Raw genomic sequence first — 15,439 nt, forward strand, 5'->3', positions numbered from 1 at the left:
TGTTGCTGTTGTGCCTTTTCACAGCTCAACGCTTGCGCACATTTGGGGAGCCTGAGAAAAGGGTTCATCTTTGGCTCTTCTGTGTGCCTTGCGCCGTTTGCTTTATTTCTTTCCCAGAATCTTGACGGCTATTAAGGAGCAAATAGCAACGGCAAAAACAAAGCACAAAAAAAACTGTAAAATAAAATTATTATTTTCTTTTCGTGCTCATAATTTGTGCCGCTGCTTCTTTGGCCTCAATTAGTAAAAGACTTTTCCTTATTACACTTTTAGCCATGGCTCCAGCTTTTCCTGTTCACAGCAGTAGACGTTCCTCCTCCAGCAGTAAATTAAGTTACGACTTTATGCTGCATATTAGGAGCGGAAAAAAGGGCCAAAAGTTATGGTGGAGAAAAAACGCTGGATCTTCTTGAGGGCGGGCCGCCACTAAATATTTATATTATTGCCTACGTAATTGCGGAATAACGAGTAATTAGAAAATAACTATCACTTTAACTGCAGTAAGAGATTTAAACAATATTTTATTCTTAATTGCAGTTTTACTTTTATTTATCTCTAACATAAAACGGTTGTAATCACGGCTCTTAATCTTTAAGACCATATATGTATATTTAACCACTTCATGTTCCCCTGCTCTTTAATTTGGTTCCTCGTCGAGTTACATTTTTTATTCCCCCTTAACAATCAGTTAATTTTATTATAGGCCATGATTCATGCCCTGCATATTCAGCTTTTATGACTTGACCATTGAGATCAACGCCCACTGGCAAGGACTTCCTTCCACTGACATTTTCCTCCCAGCCTTAAATTTGTAGTATTATTTATTGCCAATATATTTTATTTAGCCCAGCACATCAGCCGCTGAGCATTTGCGGCCATTTAGTTGCGATAAAAACGAAATTTATGCAGCTAAATCTTGTTTTTCATCGTACAAATAAAAGAGATATGCAACTAGAGCTACGAGTAAATAAAGAAAAAATTCTATTTTCTCAGGCAATAAAAATGTCAACGACGTTGCCGCAGACCAAATGGCAATTGCAGCCATTTACTTTTTTTTTTGTCATTTTTCCACTCGTTTTCTCCGCGCCTCCAAAGTGATTTATGCATTTCGCATGCAAAACGCTAATCAGTGGACCCAAGACCCCCAACCCATCGAGTCGCACTCGAGAAACCCAATAAAAGAAGGGCAGCATTCGCAGCATCCAGCAAAAAAGTCTGAAATGCGAAACCCAAATAGCGTTTAGCCAAAGATGACTAATGTGACTCCCGGACGATGTCCGACTGGTCAAGTGGGTTTGGCCTCCACTCCACTCCATTCGTTTTGCATGTGGAAAAGTGTTGAGGGTGATGGAAACTCGTGCTTCGATACATTTTTAACCCCGATTTCGAGGGGTTGTTGGATGGCCCAAAACTTGTTGAAATGCGCGCATATGCCAAGCATAATTACGGCGAAAAATATTGTAAATTTGTAACTTTCGTAAAGTGCTTCAATTAGTAATGAGCACGGGTTAAGAGCATGAGAAAATCGGGGTAAACTGAAAACTGAAGTGGCTTCAACATTTTGGCTTGATTTGGGCAAGGCCATTTGAGCTTTCAGCGGAAGTAAGGTTGTATTAATTAATTAATCAGGCTACACTCGCATTCAAAATCTCAATAGCAAGTTTAATATTTCATATATTAGACATTTATGAGCTGGTATATTTATATCCCATGCTATAAACCAAAATGAATATGAAAAAGTTGGTTTAAAAAAACCAATAAATAATTATATTTTCCATAATTCCCAACTGGAATATTCCCAAATTTATTGCATAGTAAGATGCGAATTGACATCAATTATTTTGGCTCATCTTTTTGATAATTGATAATAACCAAAAGATGAATTGAGAAAGCAGCAGCCACTTGCCAACCCATCTGACATGAAAGGACAACCGCAATTTCCAATTATACTCTATTGGTTGTGTGTGAATTTGTGAGCAATAATGCAGAATGCATTGGTTTTAAATTCACATAAATTCACACAAAAACATTCCAGCAACAGAGAGTCTAATAGGCTTCATTTCACCTTTTCAGCATTTGGCAAATGCAATTAAATCCAGAAAGGGGCTATGACATTCCACCCATCGAAGGCTGCAAAAACCGCCCAGACAACTCAAAATCACTTGCCAATCAAAGTCAGGCGTATATATTTGTGGGATCCGTATCAGACGATTTGCGTGCACTTGACCACAAAATTAATTAACTAAAATATGCCAGGCAGGTTGGGCATGGGTGACAAGTGCATCGCAAATTTAAAACCCAATTTGCCCCAACCTCGTTTCGGTTTTGGCCAACAAAGCGATCAAAAGCCGAGAAATAAGAGTGGCCAACCCACTTTGGCAGCAACAACTGCGACAAAATGTCACTTGGCCGACAATTCACAGAAGTTATGCACACGTAGGTGCAGTGCGTTTCAAAACTATATGTTTCTTCGCTGAAATGTAATATTTTGTTCAATTAGTCTCAAATTTGTACACATCCTCGAAAGACTTTGAAAATGTTAAAGAACTTTGTGGTATAATTTTTTTGTATGAAAAATTTAAGTTTCTCAGAACCTATATGAATGAACTTCACTGTACCGCCAGTGTCACCACAGTGCGACTGAGAAGGCGCTAGCGAAAGAGGCTTAGTTATTGCGCATAGCCCGAAATGTTCATGTCCTGATGCCACAATTAACTAAAAGCGCGCATCAAATTACAAACAAACGGACGAAGGAAGGACAACTAGCCGGCAACAGCAACTACAAGAACAAGGATAACTAGAACAGCAGCAGAGGCAATAAGGAGCGACAAGGACATGAAACGGAAGCAACAACTGCTGTTGCTTCAATACGTGTGTTAGTGTGTGTGTGTGTGTGCTAGTGTGTGTGAGTGGGGGTATTATTGTTATTTCAGTTGAAACTCGAATTGCTTGTAGATTTGTTGGCAACAGCTGTGCATTTGCCAAGCAATTTCTGTCCGCTCCTTGGACTCCGCACATCTGCAATTTATGTATCCTTTGGCTTACAAGGATAGAGAATGTCTGCTGGACGGTCAAGTGTAGCATATATATGTATAGATGGTGGTATTGCCAAACCAAACCCCCACCAGCTCCACCATCACCACCATTTGCAATCTGCATTGTCTTCGGGCCAGGCCACAACGAACGCCCCTCATTGTAAGCTACTTAAGATTTTGCACAGATTACTGCCTCATATATGCACGCCGAAGTTGGAGAGCGCAAATTGAGTGTGAGTTTTCCATAGATAATCTTTACAAGCAATTTAAAGCTGGACAAGTGCTAATATAACAACCAAAGCGAGAGAGATAGTGGCTTAGTTGGTTAGCAGGTAAAGGCAAGGGTTTAGGTAGAGCACTGCTGCTGGCCCTATCACGTGCGATCAACTAATTAAAGCAACAAAACCCCGTCTAAACAGGAAGCCTTCCATTAGCCCCCAAAGAACAAAAGCCACTGGCATTCATCGGGCTGAAAATGAGGCAAGACCTGGAAAAAGTTGCACTTGACTGATTACCTTTGCCGCAATACCACTCCTTACCTTTGCCTTCTGCAACATTAATGAGCAGGAAGCATTTTCCTCAGCCCAACATACCGAGATTCAATTATGAATGAGTTTCAAATTACAGTTACGGGTCAAAGCGGTCGGTCTGGTAAAAGCACGAAATTCCCATTTGAAACGGGTTCTTTTTCCAAAAAGTTTCACATCAATAATTTCGACAAAAATATATTTTTAAGTTGCCCTGAATTTCAATTACACCTACTCAGGAGCAAAACAAAATTTAATTCATTTTTACACAACGTATTTTAAGTTAAACGAATCGGGTAGCTAAGACTATTTATTAAATTAATCAAAGCACCGTGAAATATTTACAAAATTGCTTTATTAAGCTCGAGTTTGGCCTGACCATAAATTATGGCTATAATTATTGCACGATGATAGGCTCTCAACTTTCTAGCAATTTTCGAGCTGAACCTATGAAAGTCAACCCTAGTGGACCCCAAGAAGAAATGAGACCAACCTCATCGCATTTCAAGGCAGCCGAAATGGGCGTGGACTCCAAATGGGAAAAGAGCACCGAAAGTCGGAAAAGCAAATCTCCACCCAACCGTAGGTGACTCCACTCAAGTTGGCTGAACTAAACCGAGCTGAAATGACTCACTACTGACAAGGCAGTTGGGGAATTGGGAGCTGAGGAGCTGAGAAATCCGAAATCTGAAATCCGAAGGTTGGCTGCCTGGCATGCGTAGATAAATTGAGTTGAATGGAGCGCTACTGATTGGACTTACGATCCAGGAAGGCAGCAGTTGCCACTGCCACCGACATCGCCACCGCCGTTGTCTCTTTCGGATTTTCAATTATGGTTAATCATGCAAATGTTTGTCGCCTGTGAAAATGTTTTACATAATGCAAAGTGAAATGCTGCATGGCCATTCAAGCTATTCAAGCCATTCAGGTGAGTTTCAAGCTGAGCAGAGCATTATAGTCCAATGCATACATGAATAATTGTCTTTTTGTGTGTCCATCTTACAGCTGCTGCTTCGGCCGTATCCCTAGGATACATATGGCATATGAAGAGCTGATGCTGATGCTGATGCTGCTGCTGCTGCTGGTTGCTGCTGCTTCTGCTGCTCAGGTAAGCCGAGCAATTTTTGCTGCCTGATTTCACAACTCCGACACCAGAGTGTCAGGTTGTAGCACATTCCCCTGGCCCAAGAGCCCACTCTCTGCGTTCTGGCCTAGCTTCGGTTTGGGATTAGAAAACAACCCCGAAACGTGTCACATTATGCCAGCAGATGGAGATAGGAGGCATGTCTCGTTCCTCCAGTCTCCGATTTTGGTTTTGGGATTAAAGGAGAGAGTGTGCCGTCCATTGCCAAGGCATGTATCTTCATTGAGCCAATGCGAAATACCTGCTTAGGTAACTGGGCATCGAAAGTGCAGCAATCGAAGGGGATTTGTGGTGGGAGGAAGCGGCACAAAGTAATTAGAAAGTGGTACGGAGAATTATCTTTCGGAATTGCCAGGAAATGAACACGATTCCTCTCTTTGCACTTCTTAAAATGGGTTGTGCCCTCGTTTTGCTATTAATTCTGGAATAAGTATTTCGGGCAATGAGCAAATAGTGATTTCTGTGGAATTTATATAAGGGAAAGGTACAAATTTAACAAATTTAATATCCGATTGAAAGCCTTTTTATCCCGCCTATTTAAGTACAACTAAGGCACTTTGAGTAGTTTTTCGCTACACAAGCGAGCCAATTCCGATTTCATGTCCGCTCTAATGTATTAGAGGTAATTTATCAACTTTTAATCAAATGTATTTTCCATTCCTAAATGGAGATGCTCCCTTCTGTCCCGCCGCATATAATATATGTTCGGTGCTCATGCCATTACGTGGTGTTACGCAATCGCCACCCCAAAAATGGCAGGCAAAAACTACCCCCAACCCAGCCCAGCACCCCTTACCCTATGTTATATGGCCTGGCTGATCCTTTATAGTTTTTACATGCATTCCCATGCGTATTCCATGTGAGTGTGTGCCATTTGGTCATAAATTCAAAAAGCTGGCCCAGCTTAAATTTTGGTTTTTCAATTTTTGAATGCCAGACCTCTGACAACCCTCCATGGGTTCCATGGGTTCCATGGGTGCTCCGCCATTACCCCGACTCCATCCTTCGTCCTCGAAGGACCAGCATCTCGCATAGTTGTGCGTGCAACTGTGAAACGTGTTACAGGACCGGCCAATGTCCTGTATCCCCCCGCCCATCCCCTTGATCCAACCGAAAACCATGAGATTTCATTTAATTAAAGCATTTAGGCAGGGGTTTTTCGGTTTGCAGTCGACGCCATATGTGTGTTGAATATATTAAATATACAAATACAATCCTTTCCTAAAGGACAGCCCATCGAGCACCTAAACAAATATGTTGTTGGGCGCACAAAACAAAAAAACAAAAAAACCAAAAAAAAAATGTAACGATTGCAGCTTAAGAAAGGTTAAACAAAGGTTAAGCTCGAGTTCCAAGAGCAAAGGTTTTCGGTTGGCCTTAAGCCTTACGGCCCACCCGAAAGCCAACTCATCAAAGTTATTTAGTTAAAATTAGTGCCTGTCGAGGATGTCTCCCCAATATGCCAAAGCAAACAAGACGACGACACAGCATCATCGAATGGCTCGAGGCCCTGGCAAAGGACACGAAAACGTTTTCGGTTCGGGGATTTGCGGGGACAATGTCGTGCCGCTGACAAGTGCGATGACAACGTCAAAGGCTGCCTCAGCCCGGCTGGCTGGGACTACTCACTCCTTAGCTCCTCGGATCCTCAATGCCAGGCTGCCTGCATGCCATGCCCGAGTGGCTGCGAGGCACCTTTGGGAAAAAAGACGCTCATCTGGAAAATCAACTTCGACTTTCGGGCCACCCAGGCATCCAGCAAGGAGTAGAAGAAGCTGCTGCAACAGCAACAGCAAAAGCAACAGCAGCGGCATCAACGAACCGCAAATCATAAAATAAACTCTTTAATTACGCCTCACGACTTGCCGGGGCAGACACGCAACAAGCCCAAGCCACAACCAAATGGAAAATTATGCAAAATGCAACAGCAGCAGCAACAGAAATTGCAGCACAGCAGCAACTTTGCCACAGCAGCAGTAGCAGCAGCAGCAGCAGTGGGAGCCACTTCCGAAAATCCGGGGAAAATTATAAAATCTTTGGCACGACAATGTTGACGACAACAAAACTGCAAATTACCAAATTATTAGCCAACAGCACAAAAAAACCGAAATGCCAAACACTGAAGAGTAGAACTTTAGGGAAGCTAGACTTATAAATGCACTTGGTATTAAGCTGCACAACAAATAAAAGCTAAATATTAAATTATATTATTTAAAAAGTAATCTTTAGTATTTAGTAAAGAGTATTCAAAGAAACCCACATGGCATGATGAGGCAGTGTTTTGGAAAATCCCAAGGAGAAAGTGGGAATACAAAAATGCACTCAAACTCGCACACACTCAGCATGGCATCCAAAAAAGAGACGTGGTGAGGGGGGAATGGACAGAAGGGGGGACTGCCGCCCCCTGCTGTAAGGCGCTTTTAAACAACCTGTCCCCACCCATAAACTCGTACCCAGGAAAATACCCTCCTGAGCTTGGCACCCACTCGATTATCACCGAAAAACGATTGACCTCACGAATTCGTAATTAATTTTCACAAAAGTTTTCCATTCGAAGACAAACTTCAAACAAAAGGCTGCAGCATCTCGTTGCTTTCGCTGTATGTATGTGTGTGTGTGTGAGCGTGTTTGGTCCAATCTGAATCTGTGTGTGCGTGTGTGTGTGGATTGGTTCAGTTTGGGTTCAGTTTTTGGGATTGCTTTTGTGGGGAAACCCCTCCCACTTTTTCCTGCGGCTGCCACAATGTTTAAACATTTGAGCGCACACATCTCTGTGGGGGGCAGTGTATAGCTGCTGCTCATCTCTTCCCGCTCTCCTCTCCTCCTCCTACTTTTTTGTGGATACCGATCCCCCTCAATCAGTTGCGCCTCCACCTCTGGCCCCTCTTTCACCTGGTCGCCGTTCATGTGTGTGTGTGTGTCGCTTAAGTGCTGAAACAATGTTCCAAGTTGTAAGTGCAACAAGGGAACAGCGATCGAAGCCAAAAACCCAAACTCCAAACTCAACTCCGAAGTGAACTGAAACCCGGAGTGCACCAAAAATAAAGTGTGTAAAAATGAGCAACTTTTTCAAGTGAGAAGCAACTATGTGGCATGCACCTAGAGTTGCACGCTCCCATCTGGGGCGACAACGTCGACAATGACTAGCAGATTTGGTCGGGAGTACAGGTGGAGAAATGCAGCAGTACATTTCAAAAGAAATTTAACCGAAATTGAAATTAACAACTTGTTGGGCTAACTTTGTTAGCTGGATCATTCATAAATGGTGCAAAGAGTTCGTTCGCAACCTTCATAAATGTTAATTTATTAGCAACTTATAAATGACAATATTTTTCAAGTGCAACGACAAGTTGGAACATTTTCCGCGCAAACTCGCCAAGATACAAAAATTTCACTCAGACTGAGACTCCCCATTTTGCCCCCACTCTTGCCACCCCGCCCACACTTTCCCCGCCCACTCTGCCCCATGAATGTGTGCACAATTTTCAAACTGGCAGCGTAAAGTGCACAAATTGCAATTGTAGCTGGGGCGCGGGAATCAGGACAAGACAGTGACTGGGCGACAAGGGGGCGTGGGGCAAGGGGCGGGATTGGGGAAATGGGGGCTTTAGGCAGGGATAGTGGGGAGACAAGTGAAGTGTGTGGAGGCGTCGTCGATTGTAGGCTCATGCCAGACATGGTGGGCTCTTCAGCAGAAGGCAACTGCAGCGCCTGAAATAGGTACTCTCGCCAAGTACAGTGAACACTTGACGTCGAGGCCACAAGACATTAATTACAGCGCTTAAGAAAAGAACCAACAAAATGGTAATTGCATTAAAAAAAAGCGTGCAAAAAGATGTTAACCTTATTTATCAAGAGGAATTCATTAAAGCAGTCTAGAAAACAGGTATTAAAATTAAATTTGGATTTCACAAACTTACCTCAAATGTCCTAAGTGACAGGTGCTCTTGTGCGTCAGTGTCTGCTTTGAATTCAACTGAAATGAAAAGAGAAAAATGGATTGTTAGAATGCTTATCTACATAAAATGCTTAGCTTAGACATTATTCTCCTATATCATTATCACTATATTATAAAAGTAGCGTGATGTATTTTTTAAACCCTCTCCTAGAGTATCATAAGTTCCCCTTCATTTAGACCACACTTTTCTCTCGTGTTTGAGTTTGTTTTCGTGCTGGCCAAATGCAAAGTGCAAGTCCAAGGCAGCCTGACCATGTACATTGACACTTTGATATGATTGCCAGAGGAGCAGAGTGGAAAATCGGTAGGTGTAGGCTAAAAGTAAGAGGCTGGAGGTGGAGGTGGAAAGCGGAGAAGTTGGCAGACTGTCCGGCCAGAGGAATCTTGTGGTTAGTTTGGCCAGCAAAAGTTTCATTTCGGGCCATCTTCCTTGCAACGCAGTTAACAACTTCTGGTCAGCTCGTCGTGTTCAAGCATGAAATGACGTTGCACAAAAATCGCTCGACAAGGTGAGCAGCTCTTTAAGGGGCAAAAACTTTAAGTGGAGCAAAGAGCAAAATACGCAAAAATGACAAAGTTGATGAGGTGTGTGTTCTTTCTGGGCGTTGGAAAATTAATTTTCGGCTGGGATGACATTCTCAACTCATTGTCAGCTGCCCCCTCCTTTGTCCCTGTATCCAGGACCTTGTCTCTTGTCCGCTCACTTGACTGCCTTTGTTGTGTGACTTGTAACTTTAGTTGTTGTCTGGGGCACTCACAATTTCGCTCTAAAGTTTAATTTCAACGCTTGACTTGGAAAGTTTTTTGCCAGCCCAGTCAGCCAGACAAAGTGACGGGATACAGGGAGAAAAAGGCATATACTTTGGGTTATAAATAAGTAGACACTATAGGAAACCAAAAATGTAGCCCACATTTTAGATAGGCTTTGCAAAAATGACTTGTAAATGTAAATGAATTCTTTAATATGCTCATGCACAACTCTTTTGTGGGAGTGTTATAGAAAATTACAGTTGTGGTATGAAAACATTGAAATGAATAATTAATATCTGAGAAATGTTTTTCTCCGTGAAAAGTCACAGTTTGAGGCTTCAGCAAAAGACGAGCGCGAACGCGAACGCAAACGCTAGCTTGAAAACTCCTTCTGGCCAAGTCGACACAAATTGCTGCAAAGTTTTTTGGCATTCAAGTGTTTTAATGTCTCACGAGTTGTTACAGAGTCGCAGAGCAGACTCCGTTCCACCATTCCGCACTCCACACGTGAATTAATCAAAGAGCAGCTGCAGTTTGTGTGGCATTAAGTATCCGACTGGGATGGACGGGTTGAGGTGCTGTGGGGCTGGGGGCACAGGTGGGTTAAGACCGCAAGGCGGTGGCGCCGCTAGACAAATTCAACTTAATCAATTTAAAGTGCTCACCGCAAAGTCAACAGTTCAAACTAACCGCAAGGCAGGAGCGGGGTGCCCAATAGGTTTGAAAAGGCAAGGCAAACACCCCCGATCTCCTGCCCATCCCCTCTTTTAACCCACTGTTATTAGGCAAATTGTCGCCACATAGATACACACACACACACACTCACATTCTCACAGCAGGTCGCCGTTGACCAACAAGTGACCAAGGTTCAGTGTTTTACCCCCCATTGTCCTGTGTCCGAGTATCCCTTACACTTTTTTTCCTGCTCCTTTCCTTTCCTTGCGTTCCTTGCCCTTTGTTTGCCAACGTGTATTTGTGTTTACTCTGCTGTCAACATTGGAAAATTATGAAAATTAATATGAAAATTGTTGCTATTTATGGCTAGTTTACCCACGAAGTGTGTGCGTGCCGTGGCTGCCTCTTCTTGGGTTTCAAGTGCGGCAATTGTTGGTTTTAGATTTAATTACTTGAGTCAACTTGAGCCCTAATTTGATTGAGTATTATGTGACATTGAGCCCTCTCTGCGAGTGGTTTCAATTAACCCAGGCTCACACGCATGGGAAGGGGTTCGCTTTTTGTTTTGCTAGCCAAAACAATGAGTCCTAAAGTAGCCTGCGGATGCGAATCGATTGAGAACCCCACTTAGAGGTTGGAAAAAAACGCACACACTCGACATTTGCATCTTTGACAGCTCTATTGTTGATCCTGCTGCATTTGCATCCTGCCACGCACATACTAAGAAAAAAGGCAATAAAAAAACCAAGGGGGAACTGCATTGATTGCACTGCAGGATAAAGGACTAACGCAGGACCCTTGAAGGCAGTCAAATATGTAAATGGCTTGTAAGTGCGGGAAACCTTTGATGAAACTCGACAGCCACGAGCAAACCTTTGATTAAATACTGAGTATCTAAATGGCACAGGCTTAAACATTATCCAAATGTATTCAGTTATTTTTTCTATTGCGCTCAAGGTATTTTACGGTAAGTAAACAAAGCCAATCCAACTTACATCGCAATTTTCTAGCAAATTATTGCAACATTTCTGCAACTTTAAGAAAGCGAGGAAAATCCAAATAAATCCCTGACAGCATTTCAAAGCAATAAAGTAATAATTCCCAGCTCAAAAATTGTACAACATGAATTGGCAGTGGAGCTCAATAAATTCGTTATATTTTCAAAGCCACTTAGGTTTAATTTTTATTGTTCACCCCGAAACTAATCCCATGTCAATTGTCAACGCTGGCGCCCAAGACACTTAAATGCAGATTATGCATGTCAAATGGTAGCCCACACTTCAAAATCAATTAGCAGAAGCCTTTCCTAAAAAAAGTCGAGGAAAAAGCGAAGAGCAAACATGTGGGCCACAACTGAAGAGTTGCCATTAAATGCCCGATTATAATGACAATTGACGGCAGCTATAAAACCGAATTGCCTCGTCAAATGCTCAACCAGCTGGACTAAAAGGCCGGGCTTAGATTAGATGAGCTTCAGTTACCGCTGAAAGTCCCCCCATCACCCATCACCCACCATCGTATTTTCTGTCATAATTTATATGCATTTATGGGACGGTTTTTATGGCAATTTTATTTCCTATAGGCAAATAAAGCAGCTCGCCATGTGAGAGGCATTCGAAACTTCAACTTCATTATCGCGTTATCGCAGTCCCCACCCGCCGAACTGAAAAATGCCCCTGGCTGCATTATCGTGATTGCTGTAGTAAATGTTTTTTATTTATTGTTATTTACAAATGCATTAAACACAATGTTAAATTGCATCATAAAAAAGCGACGGTCTGTCTGGCCCAATATAAAAACCCTATGTCCCTCTCTATATCTATTGCCCACTCCCAATTTCGATGGCAATTTAACCTTATTGTTAACAGTGATTGCCCGCTAAGTGGACGAAATCGCTAATAGATTTTGATTGAATAAATTACGAAAACCATTTATGTGAACTTTAAAGTCTTTGAGTAGGCACATGATGTGCACTAACTTTCTCGACGGTTCACTTTTCTTCAAAAAAAAAAAGTTTTACTATTATTTTTCGTACAACTTTAAAACTTTGAACCTATGTTAAAGACCCTTAACAATTTGGATTCGAAATCCACTTATGCGTGTGCCCACTGTATCTGTGTTCTAGGTACCCCGTTTGTGTGTGCTCGCTGTCTGTTTGTATTTGTCCCTGATTGTTTGCATAGTGCAATGCTTATCGCAAATGCTTTTCCTATATGCGTGTGATATTTTTATGAGTTCTTTCGACCCCGTTGTTTCCCCTGCATTTTCCTCTTCTACACTTTCCCTGTTCGATTTCGGTTGACTAGTTGCTATGCTCCTGCTGCTGTTGTAGATGTGTGTTTGCTGTTCACAGTTTTCCGTTTCTATTTACACAATTGACCCTTTCACACCCGAAAACTCATTGAACTTCATCAGCAACATCTACGGCAGCAACAACCAGAGATATTGCTCACGTACAAGAGCCCCCCGCCCTGAAAAAAATGAAAAAAAAATGGAAACCGATGGCAGTTGGAGTTCAAGTCTTGGGCTCAACTGTAAATAGTCATAAATGTTTTGTTTATGTTTACAATTTAGCTGCTGCTGCTGCTGCTCCTGCCGATGTTGCATTTGCTTTTGATATTGCTCTTGCTGCAGTCGCTGCTGCGGTTGCCGCTGCTCTGTTGCCGCTGCAGCGTGTTCCTGCCGCAGTTCGTGACTCCTCTAATGTTGTTGACGTGGTTGTTGCAACATGCTTCCCCATTCCCCATTCCCCATTGCTCACTAGCCGCACGGCCTAAAGATTTCTGAATTGGTAATGGAGCATGTGCAGTTCAGTGAGGTGAGCTGCATTTTATTGCTATCTAAATCGCTGACTCTTAGCCATGTATGTGAAGCCAACAACGTGGCTTGCTGGCCCCTTCCGCTGTCGCCGGATTTTTATTTGCTTTTAATTTGACTTGAAAACGGGGCTTAAATGTCAAGAGTTGTTCGGCCTGTAATCCACATAAGCACACACATCGCTGTGGTGCGCGATCGGTGCTTTTGTTATTAATGTATTCAATTAAGTAACGGACCGACAATTAAACTCATTATGCATATGTTGGGTAAAATGCAATGCAAATAGCCCAAAGCCCCACTAAACACCATTATTATGGCCAGCGAAAATGACTGTCCACCAACCAGCCAACCAACCAACCAAAAAAACATAAACTCCAATCGAGCCACATTAAAAGCATCATTAAATAAATTATAGACCATCCCCGCAGCAATAATGACATAAAAACGAAAAACCCAATAAATCTAACATGAATTTCGTAATGTAAACAAAGCTTTATCCATTTGTTGTTTTAGTTGTTTTTTATATAGTGCTTAAATGCTTGTAAATATTGAAAAAGAGGATACCAGTTAAGCCTAATGAAAGTCATAAATAATAAACAATTTTAGAGGTTAAACTAATGAAGCCCAGAGCCAAATGGCAAGTGTTGCTTAGTGTGGGAACTAATATTTTTCGCTGTATATGCAAAAGTTAATATCGACCTATCCAAAAATGTACTAATCTTTAAATATTTGAGTTATTTTTCCCTCTTCCCACTTCTCATTTAATTATCAATTAGCTGTACCACATCCTTTGGCAGTACGTTGCAAGCTTATAAATATTTTAATTAATTTGCATTGTCATGCATTTTTGGGCCAATTCTTTCGCCAGGTGTCAGTCAGCCAGTCAGTCAGCCAGTCAGCCAGTCACTCAGGCAGAATTCAGTGGTATAATTTATGCAAACTATTCGCGTTTCGAGTGCCTGCGCGAAAGAAGCGTGAATTTATTTATAATTTATATGGCAATTAAAAACTAATATTGTCGACTCCCACGCTCTCTGCAATTCAATTGCAAATTTATGCAAATTTTTAATTTCAGCCCGATGAGCGGACGGCTTTGACAAATGTTTTGTAGTTTACGGATTTCGGCTGTTTTATTGCATTTTTGATGACAACTCGATGGGAATAAATTAAATAATTAAGTTAATCCAACATACGGCGCTAGCAATGTGATTTTAATTATTTAATTTCAAACTCGGCATAACTTATGCCAAATTCTATTTAATTTCGGATCGAACTCGACTTGCTCTGCTCACGTCGCCTGACTCATCAGCATCGATGATTAATGATATTTAAAATGCCGACCATGATTTAGATAAAGCAAACTGAACAATTTAGTCCGCTTTGTTGTCTCTTCTTTGTTTCTGTTTCGGTTTGCATAATTAATGTCGTGCGCATTTGTTACAAGTTTTGGTTATTTGTCTTGCTCCCTGATTAATTTGCCCCACCATCGTGTTCGGTCCGATTGGCTGAAGCCGAGTCGAAAGGGGCTTAAAGTCTCCTTCAGTCTGTCGATGGGCTTAACAACTTCTTGACTGCCAATAGATGAAGTTTGAGCACCGATAATGACATTAAGCTTGCTCGGGATTATCGACAAACTGTATTACAGAAAAATGTTTACAAAATGCTTCAACATTTGGGATGGCTGATGGAAAGTACATGAGAAACTTTAATTCTTTAAGTGTACGTTTCTGTTTCATTGATTGAAAGGTGTGAAATCGAATTCATTCAACTGAAACACTCATATAAAATACGTTCCCCTTCCGTGAAGGCTGTGTCATAAATGGTCTCTTCAATGGGCCCGCGTGGGTGCGACTTCTATGGTCTTCGTCGCGGAGTGTGAAGCTACTCCGAGTTCCTAATTAATATAAACAGTTTGTGAACTAACACCAAACTCACACCGCTAGAAGCACCCCTTTGGTGTTTGGCATTTCCTGTAATTTGTCCGGCGCGCGGAAATTGCCGGCTTGGGTTATTTTTCTTCTTTTCGGGCCTTGTTGCATATTAATTTAAATATAATTATGATAATTTTTATTGTCAAGTCCGCTCTGCTGCCACATGCTTCGCTTTGCCTTGACTTACCCGAATGCCCTCGGCAAACAACCAACCCTTTTTCTACCATCAAAAAGGATTAGTTATTGAGTTATTTTCACAACTAAAGTAACGACAGGCAGCCTGGCTGTTAAGGCGAACGAACCCAGAAACTGCAAGCCAACCAACCAACCAGCCGACCAACTGACGCGGTTCAACAACATCTTGTGACTGACATTTGTGCGTCAAATTAAGTGAACTCTTTTCTTTTTAGTTTTTTGTATTTTTTTTTAGAGGAGGATCTGCAGCCGGAGGAGGAAGAACTGGAGGAGGAGCACATGGTCAAGTCGAGCTTCCTGCCAGCCAGTCTCGATCACTGAGTGACTGTGACTGTTGTTGTCTTCGGCCTGTCCCCTGCATTGCGTAAACTATAATTAATAAGAAAACATGTTATGGTTATGGCTGC

General features: G+C 42.0%; 1 protein-coding gene across 3 annotated transcripts in view; it reads right to left on the bottom strand.

The window, feature by feature from the left end:
* LOC6555283 (sterile alpha motif domain-containing protein 5) overlaps positions 1-15,439 on the bottom strand; it is a 158,721-nt gene that overhangs the window by 133,897 nt on the left and 9,385 nt on the right. For all 3 annotated transcript variants that reach the window (XM_026983900.1, XM_026983898.1, XM_026983901.1), the window contains exon 3: positions 8,627-8,682. The gene's annotated coding sequence lies outside the window, so the exon portion shown is untranslated. The remainder of the gene's footprint in view (positions 1-8,626; positions 8,683-15,439) is intronic.

The sequence above is a fragment of the Drosophila erecta genome, unplaced genomic scaffold (assembly GCF_003286155.1).
Source record: "Drosophila erecta strain 14021-0224.00,06,07 unplaced genomic scaffold, DereRS2 tig00000000-arrow-pilon, whole genome shotgun sequence".
Lineage (NCBI taxonomy): Eukaryota > Metazoa > Arthropoda > Insecta > Diptera > Drosophilidae > Drosophila > Drosophila erecta.